The sequence below is a fragment of the Notothenia coriiceps genome, unplaced genomic scaffold (genome assembly GCF_000735185.1).
Source record: "Notothenia coriiceps isolate Sejong01 unplaced genomic scaffold, NC01 NC01_scaffold00003306, whole genome shotgun sequence".
Taxonomy (NCBI): Eukaryota; Metazoa; Chordata; class Actinopteri; order Perciformes; family Nototheniidae; genus Notothenia; species Notothenia coriiceps.
In genome coordinates, this window is record NW_011336007.1 from 198,230 (window position 1) to 214,067 (window position 15,838).

The window sequence follows — 15,838 nt, forward strand, 5'->3', positions numbered from 1 at the left end:
CTCTCAAACACACACACACACACACACACACACACACACACACACACACACACACACACACACACACACACACACACACACACACACACACACACACACACACACACACACACACACACCCCCCCCCTCAGGTATCACACGCTGGGCTTATGGCAGGGGAAGTGACATTATCCACGTTACCTAGAATAGCCATGTTCAAAAATAACACGCATTTTTACTTTTACACACGCATTCAGGCAAAAAGTGGTAACAAAACAAGAGCGAGCCTGCTTGTAACACCTACATGTAGAATAGTGTCATTTAGAAATAAAGTTGCATACGGTTTATTTTCATGTGATATATTTATTTATTGTGCAAAATCCACTTTTTCATGTCTTTTATACATAAATATGTTTCCCTTCTGCGTTAAGAGATTCTGAAATGTTCAGGAAAAAAGATTTTCTCTCTTTGTGCTTTTGTGAAAAACCTGTCTGCAAATGTACGATTTTTTGGCTTTTGTAACCATTAGCCAATAACCAACCCAGGTAACACCCTCCACCTTATCACCTGAATCTCCTCCTAGAGCACCATTGTGTTCTTTTTAACCAAATATCTCTCAGAGGGGCGTGGGGAGTGGCTCCTTATTTTCATCTAAAGTAACAGACCCAGAATCAGCACCTTTGAAACGGAGCTGAAACGGAGGGGTTTATGGGATGCTACAATGCATGAACTGTTTGGTATTTGGAGCCAAACACTTCAGAGACATGTTTTGTATATGTCTGAGACCTGTAATATATTGATCAAAAAGAGTATAATAGGGTACCTTTAAGTAAATAACTGATAAATGGAAGGGTTACAGCTACCCCTTTTATAAGCCAGTCCAGAAGTGACTGGGTGGATCAAGAGCTAAAAGCATATGTCCCCGCCTCAGGGTATCGACCCAGCTCTCTACAGGACTCACTGTGGGCTGCTTTGCCGCCATGAACAGCACCTGTTAGGGTATTAAGAGGATAACTCTCATGTCAACCCTGATATCATCTTAATCTTTTATATTGCTCTTTTCAGAGTCACTGTGGAGGGGACATCAAACACCAATTCTCCCACCACAGGAGCACTCTGAAAGAACCGGCTTTCTTTTATACCGTGCAGGTGTCCCGTAGGGCAGTGGGTTTCTGAGAGGGTCAGGTAGATACACCAGGCCAGATTGGATAGTGCTGATTCTGTGGCCAGAGATATGAAGGGTGAGTTCCAAACATTGGGAGGTTGATTCTTACACCATATCTTCTTTAAAAGCATGATTATGTGATGGAAAACCAACATTATCACTGAATTTGACTGAAGATGAGAACATTTAGACCCCTCTGGTGTCATTATGTTTCATAAGAAGCAGCCACAATCAGCCAGTTATCATAACATAGCATACAGACTGAAACAGCTAGATAGCTCACTCTCTACAAAATGAAAAAATGTAACCTCCTATACCCACAAAAACACACTAATTACCACAATATGTGTTGTTTAATCCTCAAACAAACACATATGTAAAAACAACATGCTCTGGTAGACGATGGGTTATATCATGTCTTGTCAACAATGTAAAATTGCCGAAAGCCTTCAGGAAGGTGTTCTCTCATGCAACTTTTAGCAAGAAATGAAGTTGCAAAATGTCAACTTAAATGTTTTACTGCGTAATATTCTGTGTCTGTCGCTATCTTGTGGTAATCAGCTTGGTTTTTTCAAACCTTTTCTTTACTTGGCATGACATTGGTTGAATACATAGACTATGTGCCCTATTTTGTAGAAATATTGCATAATGTAATTCTGCAGCTGGTCCCATTTTCTGCAGTGAACTGCTGACTTATTGAAAGCTCTTCAAATATAAAAACGTTTAGCTATTTTTAATATTCAATTAATATGAACATTCATCAACATCAAAAGACTGAATCGTAATGATACAAAAAGAAAACGAGAAACCAACCAAAAGACCAGCACCAGCTTGAAAGGATTGAATGAAACGATGCAACAAGCCTCGGTCAAATACTGAGAGATAGGTATGTAAAAACTAAAGGAAAACTGTCCTGAGAGAAGCAGAGAATGATGGAGGAGCAATGCAGTAATACAGACAGAGAGAGAGAGAGAGAGAGAGAGAGAGAGAGAGAGCGAGAGCGAGAGCGAGAGCGAGAAATGCACATGCACCAAGACATATCAAATACATTTTGACTTTTCATTTCTTTCTATTCTCTGTGATGCTGTCAGGAGGAAAATCCCTGAGGGCCAAAGAGAGGCAGCCAGAGAGAATTAAATCCAGGCAGAGAGAAAAAGTGAGAGGTAGTATTTCTACTCAGTGAATCAGAGTGAAAACAGAGAAAATGTCACTCTTTCCGGTGGCAGAAAGATTGACGACTGTCCTTAAGAAGGACAAAATTAAGACCACATACACTGGGAGAGCACTTCCTCCCGTCAAACAATGTGCTGGCTAATTGGCTAATTATATTACATTAGCATTGGTGGAGTCCGGGATCTAGCACTTTCCATGTTCTTTATTACCAACGGGAAGAAAAACCAATTGACCTCAGCCAACACTGACAGCCATCATAGAGCTAAATGTGCGCTGGATGTCCTGGAACACGGTATGATGAAGACTTCAGAGTTACTATAGCCCTTTTCAGACATGTAATGTGTAATATATATATATTAATATTTCATTATGACTCTACTGAAATATGACAGTATCAAGAGAGTGGTGCAGGAATGAGTTCTAAACCTGGAGATGAGTTAGCATTTTAGCACTTATGGGCTCCCTTGTCTTAAAGTCAATATTTTTGGATTCCCTAGACAAGGTCAGGGGTTAAAACAAGCTCATGAGATTTTCACATTTTGTTCAACGACATAGAAGTCTTTAAAACAGACAACAGTTGCTAAGAAGTAGCTAAATGAAACTAAACATCATCACGCCAAACAGTAGTCCCTTTCAGCGTAGTTGTAGTGAGTCATGGGAGTGCTGTGAAGTTCCTTTACAGCATTACGTTAGCTTTTCACTTCTGCTAAATTGCATTGCACATCAACTATCATAAAAGTGGTGTTTATATGTAGGCATTATCTTGCCAAACAAAACGAGTCAGTATCAAAAACATGTGTTTACCACAGATCTTGCTTTCTGTATTATTCAAAATCCAATGGAAAAATCCCATTGCTTTCAATCAAGTAAAACATTGCAATGCTAACATCCCGGTTGGCCTACCCAAAAAACATCATCACTGTACCACGTTATTCATATGATGCTGTAATTTCACACTATGGAATCTGGTACATGACAGGGAGGGTGGGACTGAGAGAGTCTAGTGGGGGTTTGGAAAATGGCGACATAGAGACAGTCATATACTTTATATTTGAGCCAGAAAGATTTTTCATGAAGAGCAAGCAATTGTTTGATACCATTTATGGTTGGCATTGTTTTTACGAAATAGCCATTCAAATAGATTCTTTAAAAGCTTCTTTCTAGTGTGATTTTCTGTTGTTAGCGAGTCTGCCATTTTGGAGGCGGTTCTATAAATCCTACACACAAATGCTTTAAAGAAAATGAGGCATGTAAGCTTTTTATCTTTTTATCTGTTGAATTTCTGACCAACAGCTGCTCAAAGAGACTTTGCTGCCCCGAGAATTCTGGGACAAAATCTACCAGGACGAGTGAAGTGTTGAATATTCATTGAAAAGATTCAATAAAAACTGATTTAAGACTTGACCTTTTGCCGTCTTGACTTCTGCAGAAACCTGGTCATATAAGATAACAGTGCTTTTACTTAATGAAGTGCATGTCTGAGAGGGGCTTTATTTCAAGGCATTATGAACAAATTATAATTTATTTGACTGCCAAAAAAAACAGTCATACAATTGTACTTCTCCTCAATGATTCCATCTTTGCCAACTTGTATACATGATCCCCATCAGCAGGGGTTGCATACACAACATAATGAGTTGAGACCCAAGACTAATACACTTTGTTGTAAATTGATCAACCTCCTCTTTGTTGCCTGGCCACTTTACACCTTTCCTTCATATTTATTCTAGGCATTATTACCTGTTCTTTATCTCAGCTGCTTTGTACAAGACGTGACTCACTTTCTAATGGTGTACGGAGACAATGAAGGCAGCTAGAGAGGATTTCACTGAGTAATTGCCTTCAGGATTAAGAAAGTGGAGCTCGGAAAAACTGTATATATAATATGTGATATATACAGTAAATATAATTTCCTGTTCTATCTCTTGTGGTATAACTGTCAAATGTGTCACTTCCCATAAGAAATGTCTTCCAGCACTCGCCAAATAAGATTTACAACAATCCTCTTATGATGTGCTTTGATTGGGACTCTTTTATAAACTTTACATTACTTCCACAGTTTGTTATGATAGCCCTCTAATGGATTCATGTGCTAAGCCCTGACATTTGTTTAAATGACATGCAAGAAGTGTCTCATGAAAAATGTCTGCAGGCGCTTGACAAATATCTGGCGCTGGTCGGAAATCCCTGAGAGGGAACTGTTTTTCTTTTATACTCTGTGTTTATACTCTGCCTCAAAATTGTTTGTTTTGTCTCCGAAAAATTGTCAACAATAAATGCTATTAAAAGCCACTTAAAGGTAGGGTATGTAATTTATTTCAGAAACACTCTTTGTTATATTCCATGGAATGCTCTTAACATCCCGATAGCAATGAATACATTAAATGCTTTGACAATAAATGCATCAAAAAATGTCATCTGTGGAAGCCGTGGCGCTGTAAAAAGCACGACCAATCATCTGAGCCGGCCCGGCTAGAATAACTGGATGGCCTACCTGCCTGTCAGCCTTCCATCTGTGCACAAACTTATCTCGTGCCCTCATTGGTCTTGTGCGCGTTCGTGTGTGTTGGAGGAGGGGCTCTGTAAGGAGGTCTGAAGGAAGGGGCAGATTGTTTTCGGCTGCGTACTTTCAATTCTAGCGCACTCGAGCTGGTTTCTCCATACCCTGCCTCTAACTCTTTCAAAACACAAGGCAAATAAAGACGTAAATTAGGCCCATATCAAAAACGTTATAGTGTTCCACTCTGGCATAGTAGCATAAGCATTCTCTCATAGATTATGCAAGTCAATAACAAAATATATTCAATTGGCCCGTGCTCTGAATTTCAACTAAACTGAGCAGGATAAGGGATAAGATCAGCTGCTAAATGTTACATCATCGTGTTGGCATGTTATCTGGTTAAAGATGGTCTTATTGCACATACAACGCACACGCATCATCTTTCTCTGGAATAGATAAGAGCAGCGCTGTAAAAAAAACAAGAGAAGTCAAATTCCTGTTGTTTATCTAGTCATCTGATCTGGTCAGTGAGTCATGTGTTAGAGGCACAGCAGCATGCTTGAGGCTAACACCAGCCTAATATATTCTGCTATGATTTGTTCTCATGCTGCTCGATCTTAATGTGAATAAGCTGAACCCATTTTAACAAATACAAGTGGCAGTTGTTGATATATTTTTCGATTTTGACACATTTGTAGCTTATTGGTTGTATAAGTATGGCTTAAAACAGCATTGATTTTCCGATTATTGTAACTCTTTTTGTAGCCAAACCTACCACCTGCTCCAAGTAAAATATATCTTTTTATCAGAATAGGTTTAAAATGTGTTCTCTTTAGGTCCTACAGTCAAACGACTCAATAATTAGAAGACACAAAAAGAAATGAATAGTTAAGTGTCTCTGAAGGTTTCTTAGTTTCTCTAAATAAATACTTCCAGTGTAATAAATATACTAAATATTTTGCTGACTTCAATGATCTTCATTGTATCGCGCAGCCCTTATTCCATCCATTACTGGGCTGACTGGGTAATAATAGCTATCCAGGAGAGGATGTTACAAAATCAAGTTTTGCATTCTGGAGCAGAGGTCGACAGTTTAATTGGAAGAGCAAATTGCGTTCACTTGTATCCCCACAGTGGATTGAGCCATGGGTAAAGCGAGTGTGCACACTGCGAACGTGTGCGCATTTAAAAAAGGAGAAGGAGAAGAATCCAAGAGTGTAGGGGTGGCTGAAAGCTCTCTGCGATGTACTTTGAGAGCCACACGTGCAACAGAGCAACAATTAGTACCACTGAAGTGTTGCTTTTACTCTTCCAAGAGTCTTTCACACAAACCAGGAATCTCTTCTGCTGCCTGCTACTGAATCACCCCAACTAATGCTGCCCATTTTTGGTTAGAAAACTGTAAATATTGACTTGGTGATGGCGGATACCATCTGTTGGTGTGAAAGTAAGCGGCTCCCTCCTCTCGTTCTGTCTGCTTTGCTTTTTGCTCTCCACCTCTCTTTCCCTCCATCTCTCTGCTGGCTCAGAGTCTGCAGAGAATATCCCGTCATTATAGTTCCCCTACAGCCACACTTACCCTTGCTGTGAAGACACTCTCTCATCTCTGATCTCTCTCTTTCTTTAAGCAGCAAACACAGTCAAATGAATATTACATCATCTGGAGCGGTTAGGGTTGAGGTCAGGTTAGGATCAGCTGTGTTTTATTTGAAGCCGATAATGATAGAGGGTTTAAGATGATTAAGGGTTTCAAGTAGAATGCATAACGACTAATGTATTTTTTGACTACAAAACATTAAGTTACGCCTAGATCAGACCCACCAGAGTTACTAAGGCGTAGGGAAACATTTTGAAGTTTGGAATCTTCTTCTTTGGATTGTTCCAAAACCCAAATCAGAAACGTTTCAAAACTTTCCCTTCTTCCTCTGACTTTTTATATTTTAAAATAAGCTGTTCCGCACATTTAAATGAACATGAAAGTGCTCTGGTTTTTCCATTTTCGAAGGTTCAATATTCTCTAACATTGCAATACATGTAAAGGCGCAGTTCCTTTGAAAGGGACACCTCCTCTGCCTGGATGCTGCCTCGAGTGACTGTCACTTCTATATTTTCAATGAATGTCAAGGTCTGAAACTGCCGCTGAGGTTAGGACAGTGTTTCAGGGCGCTGGATCCATGCAAACAGTCGCAACAGGAAATAATGTCGGTATGTTGACTGCTGCTGTTACTGGCAGGGTTCATGCATGACTGCTGCTGCCACTAATAGCACATTTTTTCATCGTTTGAAAATCCGATTAAGGTGATTCATTTGTGGTACCATTGAATCTATAACTGGATGAGCCTGCTGTTCTTAAGTACCACATACATGTCGGGATAAACGGAACAATGACCAAAAGGCTCAGAAACATGAACCGTGTCTGTTGCGAGCCATGTTATTCTTCATTGACTACGAAGAGGGGAACTCTGTTTCCGTTGGTCCTATCTTTGCTAACATGCAGCCACCTTAGGACCACATGGAAAACAGCAAGTAAGTGTTACGGTCACTGCCTCTTGTACTGAATTGGTCCTAGGCCTAGAACCACTACAAAACTGTGCCAAGTTATATAATGTTTTACAAATCCCAAAGGGAGAAGAGCCGATGATCAAAGGCTCGTCATGACCAATGACCTATTAATGTGGAAAGGCATATACAAATATCTGATATTTACAAATAGATGTGAGTTACGTGTCCTGTGGCATGTGAGAATTAAGAGAAGGCAGTGAAAGACAAAAATAAGCACAAATAAATAAAATTACGGAGAGAAGAGAAAGACCCTGTACTAAAAATATATTAGGGGAATAACTTGTGATATTACCTACAATGAATTGAACTGATGATAGGCATAAATACTACTGGATTTTTCTTAAAGAGCTGTTGAGTTATCTATGTGGCCATGTATCTATGGAAGTAGCAAGGAAATAACCGTGCTCTTCAGCAGGATAATCTCAGATGAATACTGTATTTACGACAATGTGTGAAATCTGTCTCTACACCGTGCTTTGTTTTATATATAGGTTTATTTATATATATATTTGCAAAGGCTTAAATCCCAATGTTCCTTCCAGAGGGAGGTTCACTCCAACATACACACACAACCTGAAACGTTTAGATTTGACTCCTTTGTTTGCTTCTGTAACACAGTGACGACGCTATGTATTACCCACGCTTCTATTGGCTAGTTCTCCAACACATTGTATTGATAGGCAAAGGGGCGGGTCATCTCCAAGTGGTTGACCAAGCACAACAGAACCAGCCAGCTAACCAATCAGAACAGACTGGGCTCTGGTTTCAGACAGAGGGTGAAAAGAGGTGCTGCAGCACAGGCAGTATGAGAAAAATAAAGAGCTGTTTAAACATTAAGGCATCTAAAGATGACAGTGATACTACACAATAGGGGCCCTTATAAAGCTTCTTAAGTGCTTTATTTTTGCCATCGCACTGATGTTCTCCCTGATATAGAAATAGTGTCATGTTACTGTTTAAAATGGAAAGTTGGTCACTTGTTGGATTCAAGCCATCTTCTGTTTTTTGGAACAATATCTTCCCTACAACAGTATTTTTAAAGAATGTTCTATTCATCGTTGTATGTCATATATTAAAGTAGTTACAGCATACTTGCAATGAAGCAAATAGAATTTGGGATAATGAGAGAGTAAACTTCTCTCTTCCTATAAAAGTGAAGCTTAAAGCATTTGAAAATGAATTGGACCCAGCCAACAGACAGCTACACATGTGCTACACATTACATTATTAATACACTACATTTTATCGAGAGCAATCACCTCTCAGTCCCATTACAGTTTGTAGCTTGGCATTAGGGAGCGTATAGCCGCACTAGCAGACCTGCGGCCTGCTTATCAATGAGTGATGTCTGGCTGTGGATCGGAGAATGCTGCACATCAGCCTTGTGTGAAAGATACGGTGAACAATTGCTCCTCTTGCTTTCATCATTCAGCACAAATCCAATAAAGTGTCAGTTGTTTCCAGCTCTCGATGCAACTTGTTTGCAGTGTTGAACACTTTGAAGGAAAAGGCAACCTATATTCACTGATGAGACCTCAGCGACGAGAGGCAAAATAAGAGCTGGAGAGCTAAAAATATAAGATGGAAGGGAAATCCTAGATATGTGTTGTTTTTTGGTTCCCCCTTGTTATTTTGTGTATCCAGAAACACATCAGATTACACACTGAGACATCATTACATAATTTCAGGAAGAGCTACAGGCAGGCGGAAGCCACATGTTTTGTACAGCATATACTTTAATATATTACCTTAAAGCAGGGGTCACCAACCTTTTTTAGGATGAGGGCTACTTTCAAAAAATAAAGCAAGTCGAGGGCTACTTTTACTCCTCTTTTTTTTGTTTTTTGCAGTGTATATATTTTATATTTATATATTATATGCTTACCTTTAACCTTTGTGTGCTGTTTGGGTCTGTGGGACCCGTTTTCAGTGTTTACTAAAAGAAAATGTATGCAATTTAATGATTTTAACCTGCTTTATTTGGGGGTGGACCTCACATCCTCTAGGGGGGCCTCACATCCTCCAGGGGGGATCTCACATCTTCTAGGGGGGTCCTAACCTCCTCTAAAAGATTTTTTTTAAATGTTGAAGTGAAATGCACCAATCTGCTGCACTTTGAGTATAAAATGAATTTATGGATACAGCTCTCAACACTCATATGAAAGGGAGCTGTATACTTTTCAATACTCCAATCATCTTTAGAATATTATCACAACCAATAACAAATCATTTAAACTGGTTTATTCTTATCTTATGTTACCTAATTAGCATTCTTTCTTTTTATTTATGCATATTTTACTAATCACTCCCCTTTTAAACTGTTTTTTGTATTGTCCTATAGTACACACTGGAATGACTTCTTACTTTATCTATATTAAATAGATAAAAGTGTGCTCTCCCTAGCTCTCTCGCTCGCTCTCTCTCTCTCTCTCTCCCTAGCTCTCTCGCTCGCTCACAGAGGGCTGTGTGCTCGTTGGGTCCTCGCGCTCCGTGCTCGGGCCCTAATAAACATATTTGTAAAGTGGGAGGACACAAACGGGATTTCGAAAAGTGGGGGGGACATGTCTCCCCTGTCCCCAGTGGAAATTACGCCATGCGTGTGTGTGCGTCAAGTGCAATAAATATGCAAGTTGCAACACACACACAAAAAACCCTCAAGTGTTGTATAGGCTGGCATGAATAGGCTGTGTTCAAGGGGCTGATGTGTAGATTCTGCCAGAAGGACTATCACGGTCAAACTCCTTATTAAGTGGTGAGGTGCCTCTCCACATTGCTTTTCTTCCAGACTGCAACGCTGGTCCCGGAAATCAAGCAAGAACGTGATTGGTCGATATTCATTGTGGGGGTGGGGGAGGAGGGGTGTTAGATAGATATAGAGTTGTAGTAAGTAGATAGAGTTCGCTATGATTTAGGTTTCGTTTATGCATAGGGTAGATTATTTTAATTACATTTCCTTTTTTGTTTTGGATTTGCTTGGCGAGCTATTTTTAGAACATGCCCGGTGGGCGACTCACGTTGCCCCTGCGGGCGACTGAGTGCCCGCGGGCACCGTGTTGGCTACCCCTGCCTTAAAGTAATTAATATGCAATCATGAACCGGATGCAACGGAATAAAAAACTCATATTGAAGAGGTATCCTGTTCTATACTTAATTCTGGGAACATATTTTTTAATCAAATCGCTACCAGATGGTAGCCAGCGGTGCTATGAGACAGTAACTGGGATTGAATAAAAGTAACCCATAACAAATGTAAAAGTGCTGTTATTTGCTGGAGTGACAGGCAGTTAACCCCAACAACTCACCAGTTCAGCATCAATAACGCTCAGTGGGAGAAGCTCATGTCTTGGCCTACAGAGACAAAAAAGGACATACAGTAAGAAGAGGAGAACATTTCATGAATCACGGAGTGTTGAATCTGGACTTATTTGGCTGGAGGTCTGAATCTCTGTTGTACAGTAGGAACCACACAGAGAGGCGAGCACATACCACATCCCGCTGCTCCCCTGCCAAGGAAAACATCAAGTAAATCACAATATCGACTAACAGCTTAACAACAGCCCTAGATTTCAGACTTTAACAATTAGGCAGACATAGGGAGGGCTGTGGTTCAACATGTTTTTGACATACTTCGCAACACTAGGCCTGTCAATCGGTGTCTGTCTGGACGTCTACATTATAGCTCTCTGTGAGGCCTTCAGACATCCACAAGTGACTGTCGAGCTTTGTAAAGAAGAATCTGCTCTGTGATCCCTGATAACCTCATCTAAACAAAGGGATAGATTTATTATTCCATTAAAACAATTTTTTTTTTTTTATTGCAAAACCTGCTATCTTTTTTTTTTTTTTCTGTCTTTTGTTCTTCTTGTGTGTCAGTCATCCACACCAATCAGAAGTGCTGTGCTCCACATGTGCCAGTCATTGTTAACCAATCAGAAGTGGCCCATGATAGTAGGTGATAGACAGATTAATCCAATCACCTGCCAAGTATTTTTGAAATACTTTTCCAAATGGCTTCCAATGGAGCTTTCCTAGATGGTGTGGTGAAACAAACCATCTGAGTCAGGTTAGTAATGCTCCATCACATGTTTTACATCTATTACAGGGTGAATCTTAAACTGAGGCTTGACTTTAAAGCAACCCAACGGAAGTTTAATGTAAGTTTAGTTCTTTCACTCGTAGCTCTGGCTGCGGGTGCTAGACACGTTGATACGACCTTCCTAGCCGGAGACATGGCCGCATTTTACAATAAACTTCCGTTGGGTCGCTTAAAAACAAATACCGCAAATCGAATCGCAATATCTGTCAGAAAAATCGCACTTAGATTATTTCCCCAAATCATGCAGCCCTAATGCATTTTAGGAGAATACAAAAAAATGAGCCCTTAAAATTATTCAAACATAATATAACCCAAAAACTAAAATCCTAATGGGCAACACAAAAGTACAACTAAGTATCCAAAGTAACTTTAGTCAGTACAACAGGCACATTTAAAAGAATATTAGCAGAGGTGGGAAGTTACGAAGTACATTTACTCAAGTACTGTACTTAAGTACAATTTTCAGGTACTTTTCTGCACAATGATTACTTTTAAAGTATATTTTGCTGATAGTACTTTGTATTTTCACTTAAGTAAGATTTGATATGCAGAACTTTTACTTGTAGTGGAGTATTTTGACAATTATATATTGGTACTTACAATTAAATCCATTCGTTACTTGTTCTACTGTCGGGTCCTGTGATACTGTATCAGCCCACCACCAGATTTCATTAAACGTCACACAGCGCACGTGCTTACCTAAGCAGCATGACATGCACATCATTTATTATCGCGCCGCGGTGAATGGAGACTTACAATGCAGGTCTTTACTCCTTCAATTCAAGACAGAAAGTGCCATATTTAGGGCTCTTATTTCAAATATTCAAAATATCATAACAATTTGAACTGTATCCACTAAGAGCAATGGCTCAGGGTGACAATTCGAGGAAATGATCTCGTTTGCTGGGGGTAGAAAATAAAACGAAATCAAAGGAATATTATAAAAAATAAATATTATAGCTGCTGTTTGTTATTTAAAATACAGCGAATGAACAGTATATTTGGTCACGTTTTTCACGTTAAGCCGCTATCTAGCCAACAACATTGTCACCCTTAAACTAGTAAACATTATTTCACTAAACTTCCCGGTTATACAGTCCATGGACGCACCATGCTTGAAGTTGGCGCTTAATGTCATTCCCTGCGTCCGTCAACAAAGGAGGCATGCTTCCAGCACCAAAACACAAGGCACATGTGTCTTCATGTAAGCGTCCAGGACAGTAAAACACATACAAACGTTACACGGAATCGTATTATTGAACAAAACAAACACGAACAAAGGCTGAATTCAACCCGAAACGAGTCATGTTAACGTTGTTTTAACAGCAAAATCGAGCGTTTTGAATGAAAGCAGCCACCATTCTTCACGGATAAAGGTTATAAATGACGGTCAGTTAGGTTTAGTTAGTTAACACTGTGTTAAATTGTCATAGTGAGATGTCCTACCTTATCATTACAGTGTGTGCAGGCGTGTTGTTTCTGATCGAGTCTGTCCTCTCTGATGATCAGCGGACACTACACTACATAGTTACCTTCAGGGACTACTCGGAAAAACTAGACTCCTACCGCAAAAACGAACACCCAACAGTTTTATTTCGACAATTAAATAAAATATGAATCGTTTAACAAAATTAAGTCAATTACAAATCCTGTACTGAATTATCAATTACATTTTTAGAAAAAAAATTGTTATCTTATCCATGCAGTCTATGCGAGCTAGCAACTGATAATAGATATATCATAAGCGGTAACTTCAAGTGTCCTGAATCAACTGTCCTGAACTCGCACATATGAAATTCCGAGTGTCCCTGAAGCAGAATCTGCATCAGAGGATGCGGACGGAATTTCATAGTAAGCCTTGATGTGCGGAGAAACTAAAATGTCATGACTTCCTTTATGTTTGCCAGTCTTCCTTCTATTTGCCCAATTCTGAAAACGTCTATGGAAATGAATACTGTTCTTATAAACCCATCAACATTGACAATGCGGAAAGGTGCATCAAATGCTGCAAACCATGTCTCTCAGTCAGTTATGAGTTATTGTTAAACACATTTCACATGAAATATCACATTGTGTAAGTACTTTTTTATCATGATATATAGTATTTTCTTGGAAAATCTTTCTTGCTCATTGATTTGCAACATTACAACCAGACATGAACAAAATATGTATAAATACTTTTAATAGGACACAACTTAAATCTTGATATCTGAAGAGATTTGAGAAAAACAGAAAAGAAAACAGCTGGAAGTAATTTGCTGTTCTGAGTTGGATTGCATTTTTGAGAAGTCTCTTCCTGACTCAGCAGGCCATATTTTTGGACCAAGATAAAGCGTATATAAGACCATTACTACAAACAGCTAAAAAACGAAATGTCCTCAATAATTTGAAAAGAATTACCTGCTTTTTGAATATTTCCAAAAAAGAACAAAGGGAAATAAGTTCCAAAGTTGCATGATGCAATATCTGATGAAAAGATTCTTGATTTTCTGATATTCACAGAGTTATACTCTCTCGTTTGTGTGTAAACAGGCATGAGGGAGCTGAATTGAAGCTGTGACCCGAATCATGTCATTTATCTAGCATTATTCACCCTTAAACACTTAAAACAATACAAGACAGCATTTGTTTCCAGGCTGAAGGTCAATGATGACAGTCAGGGGCGCCGCCAGGGATTTTGGGTCCCATCTCCAAGATATCACATTGGTTACTTAAAATTTTTTTTCTTAATGTTCTAAAATAGTTTGGGCCGCTGTCAGTCACGTGCCCTTAGAATCGCTTAACAGCCTGAGGCATTTATTCAAGGACAAAACAACACAAGCCAAAGATAAAAAAGTCAGAGTGTGCACGAGAGAGCTTGTGTCTGTGTGACTGTGTGAAACCTCACTTTAAACTTTAAGACATCCCACTTACAAAAATAAAGAGTGAATTTGTTTTCCTTTATACTAGATGAGGCATGACTTACTCCGGGAAAAAAGTGCATTCAATTGATGCTAATAAGCAACACAATGCCCTGAAGCTGTCTGGAAAGGACAAAGTAAACACGTTACAATGCTCTCCACTGCTTTAGGAGCACGGTTTGTTTTTCTAAGAGTCTGAGAGACATGACACTAATGTATAATTCCATAACAACACTTTGGCTGGTCTGAACCGCCGTGCGGAGGCGTTGTTTACGGTCTTTTTTTGTGAGTCTGGACACATTAAGCTTTGGTCCCTGCTGTTTGCTCATATAGTCGTGGTAGGTACACAGTCATCCACACCCTGTCTCCCCAAAGGCTAAAAAAAGCCGGCTGTGGTTCAAGACAGAAACCATGTGTGCTAGTTTGGCTCCGTCCTCTCCAACTCAAACCTGACAGCAGGACTGAGGAACCACTGTCTCTCTCTGCTGGTGTGAAGACACTAAAGTATATCTCATTTCCACCACTGAATCAAACGGATATCTTTATATTCCAGCAGCTGAATATGCCTTAAAACTTCTCCCTCTCTCTCTATTTCTCTAACTTTCTTTCTGGCGTGTGTAGCTAAAATGTGTCAGCAGCTTTTTAGTGCAGCCTTGACTAGGTTTTTCCATGGAGATGAGTAAGACACAATGTAAACCAGAGAAAAACAGAGAGACAGTTAAAGACGGAGACAAGTTAAAGTTATCTACGAGACACGTACGTCATTAGACAACAACAAACACTGAACAATTGAGACATTTAATGGAAGTGCAATAAAGATGATGAGGAATGAACTGAAAATAGTGAAAACCGTTTCAACAGGTGCATGTGTGGTAGAGGGTTTTGCCACAAACTGATTTCTATGCAGGGTCGGATCTAGAACAAATCAAATGGGGGGGGGCAATCATTTACCAAGGGGGGGCACACACTGCCATCAACAACCAACACACAAACACCAACGCAACTTCAATTTAAAAAAACATGCTGTAAAGTCTGTTGTCTTTCACACACATTGCAGGGATGTAGTGCTATTTTACAGCGCACCTATGATTTGTGCCTACATGCACGGTTGTGGCACGACCACCAAAACAGAAACATATGGACATCGGCCACCATATAAAAAGTGTGCAAATGTATTTAGTATCCTATCCATGCGAACATGTTTTAGGTGGGGGGTGGACCTAACCTCCTCCAGGAGGGTCTGGGGGCATGCTCCCCCGGGAAGATTTTTTTTAAAATATTGAAGTTAAATGCATCAATCTGATGCATTTTGAGAGCAAAATGAAGAGATCTATGGATAGCCTACACCTCTCAACACCCATGAAACAACTGTAAACAGATTTACTTTTTCTTTATGGATATTTTACTAATCACTCCCCTTTTAAACTGTATTCTTGTGTTACTGTCCTATAGTATTTCATACC

The 15,838-nt window shown here is 39.6% G+C and overlaps 1 long non-coding RNA gene across 1 annotated transcript in view; it reads right to left on the bottom strand.

Annotated features, from left to right (window-relative positions):
* The window catches only part of LOC104941272 (uncharacterized), a 35,922-nt gene extending 25,194 nt beyond the window's left edge, over nt 1-10,728 (bottom strand). Inside the window, exon 1 of the long non-coding RNA XR_797881.1 lies at nt 10,682-10,728. This is a non-coding gene — a long non-coding RNA (uncharacterized lncRNA). The remainder of the gene's footprint in view (nt 1-10,681) is intronic.
* Between the last annotated feature and the right edge of the window lie 5,110 nt (nt 10,729-15,838).